This window comes from Puntigrus tetrazona, chromosome 11 (assembly GCF_018831695.1).
Source record: "Puntigrus tetrazona isolate hp1 chromosome 11, ASM1883169v1, whole genome shotgun sequence".
In the NCBI taxonomy this organism is placed as follows: Eukaryota; Metazoa; Chordata; class Actinopteri; order Cypriniformes; family Cyprinidae; genus Puntigrus; species Puntigrus tetrazona.
Window position 1 is genome coordinate 11,761,011 of NC_056709.1, and position 2,500 is coordinate 11,763,510.

General features: G+C 38.6%; 1 protein-coding gene and 1 long non-coding RNA gene across 2 annotated transcripts in view; both read left to right on the plus strand.

The window, feature by feature from the left end:
• LOC122353861 (G protein-coupled receptor 137Ba-like) overlaps positions 1–2,500 on the plus strand; it is a 1,117,577-nt gene that overhangs the window by 8,466 nt on the left and 1,106,611 nt on the right. The gene's annotated exons all lie outside the window — the stretch shown is intronic.
• LOC122353893 overlaps positions 1,863–2,500 on the plus strand; it is a 2,037-nt gene continuing 1,399 nt past the window's right edge. Inside the window, exon 1 of the long non-coding RNA XR_006252064.1 lies at positions 1,863–2,127. This is a non-coding gene — a long non-coding RNA (uncharacterized LOC122353893). The remainder of the gene's footprint in view (positions 2,128–2,500) is intronic.

The following is a 2,500-nucleotide window of genomic DNA, read 5'->3' on the forward strand; positions in this document are numbered from 1 at the left end:
ACCAGCTAGATGTCTGTGTGTGAGAGTGCCTGTGTGTGCTGTGTGTGTGTAAAGTGTGTGTGTGTGTTTGTGTTAGATTAGATGCTGATGACATGTTTCTAGCTGGCCTTACTCCCGGGCCTGTTATAATCTGGTGGTCCTTGATTACCGACATGTTACCAACACGATTAACGATCGTGGGCTAGCATGACTCTGGCACGATCGGACAAGTGACCAGTTTCTCTGCTCCTCAGGCGGATCTGCGCTCCAGCATGTTTATACGCACGATTAGTGGTGTCACTAATCCTGTCGCCACGGAGATTATCAAGTGACTGCCGTGTTTCTAGCATTATTAGCAAACGACTAAGCGCAGGACCGGGTAACATGTTTACAGCATGATTATCACACAAACTACACAATCGCTTGCATGATTATCAAGTGACTAGCTGCGCTGTAAAACCAGCTAGATGAAAAAAAAGAGAGAGCCTGGGCTGAAAATGTAAAGTCGCTAGCATGTTTATAGCATGAGTGTTGTGTTACTACATGTTTCACAGCGCATGTTATCAAGTGATTAGCATGTTACCAACACGATTAACACGTAACTAGCATGACTATGGCGCGATCGTCAAGTGACCAGCACGTTTTTAGCATTGTTTACAGGTGACTGGCATGTTTATAGCATGATTATCGTGTTACTAACACGTGATTATGTCGCGTGTTTCTAGCATGATTAGCAATCGAAGTGACTAACATGTTTACAGCATGATTAGCAAGTTACTAACAGCATGTATTATCAAGTGACTAGCAAGTGAGCAGCGATTGAAAGTAACTAGCATGTCGTTAGCATGTTTAGCATTGTTTACAGGAAACTGGCATGTTTATAGCATGATTATCGTGTTACTAACATGTCGCTTGCATGATTATCAAGTGACTAGCATGTTGCTAGCATTATTAGCAAGTGACTAGCATGTCGCTAGCACGATTAGCAAGTGACTAGCATGTCGCTAGCATGTTTAGCATTGTTTACAGGTAACTGGCATGTTTATAGCATGATTATCATGTTACTAACATGTCTATTGCATGATTGTCAAGTGACTAGCATGTTGCTAGCATTATTAGCAAGTGACTAGCATGTCGCTAGCACGATTAGCAAGTGACTAGCATGTCGCTGGCATGTTTAGCATTGTTTACAGGTAACTGGCATGTTTATAGGATGATTATGTTACTAACATGTCGCTTGCATGATTATCAAGTGACTAGCATGTCGCTAGCATTATTAGCAAGTGACTAGCATGTTGCTATCACAACTAGCAAGTGACTAGCATGGCGCTGGCATGTTTAGCATTGTTTACGAGTAATTAGCATGTTTATAGGATGAATATGTTACTAACATGTCTTTTGCATGATTGTCAAGTGACTAGCATGTTTCTAGCATTATTAACAAGTGACTAGCATGTCGCTAGCATGTTTAGTTTAAGGTGACTGGCATGTTTATGGCATGATTGTTTAGCATTGCTTGCATGATTTTACAGGTAACTGGCATGTTTATAGGATGATTATGTTACTAACATGTCGCTTGCATGATTATCATTGTTTGATTAGCATGTTTATCGATTAGCATTATTAGCAAGTGACTAGCATGTCGCTAGCATTATCACAGCATGTCGCCAGCACAACTAGTGTGATTAGCATGGCGCTGGCATGTTTAGCATTGTTTACGAGTAATTAGCATGTTTATAGGATGAATATGTTACTAACATGATTAGCATTTGCATGATTGTCGACTAGCAAGTGACTAGCATGTTTAGCTCAGTAATTAGCATTTTATAGCAAGATTATGTTACTAGCATGCATGATTAGCACAGCACTAGCAAGTGAGTGATTAGCATGTCGCTAACATGCAGAATGACCAAAACTCAACTTCACACACCTTTTGTGTTAGATGAAGAAGTTGAAATATATGTGAAGAAGCACACGGTTTAATGTTTGGAGACGGTGGTGATCTGACCGTTCTTTCTGTTTCTAGAGCGGCTCTTCCATTCCCAGCCACGTCTTCTCAAACCGCCCGTACTTCTTCGACAATCCCAGGCGCTACGACAGCGACGACGACCTGGCCTGGGCTTCTCACCCCGTGACCACCTCCACCAGGTACACAAACACCACTGACCATCACACTTAGAGATAGCAGCCGGAAAACTACATCCAAACATGAAAAAATAAAACACTTAAAAGAAATTCATTCAATAAAAACGTCAAATTAAAATAAAAAAAATTTTGCAACATTAAAAATGTAATTAAATCATATAAATGAATAATAAAAATATATTAATAATAAAAATAACTAATTAAACATATGTAATAATAACATGTACAGTTAAAGTAAATAATTGTAAAATTTCATACGCTGTTAAATCACTGAAATAATAACTTAACATCTCGGGGCTTTTAAACATTTTTATATAATATTAATAATATGAATAATAATAATTTACAATTATTACAAATTATTTTCTGTAGCTAA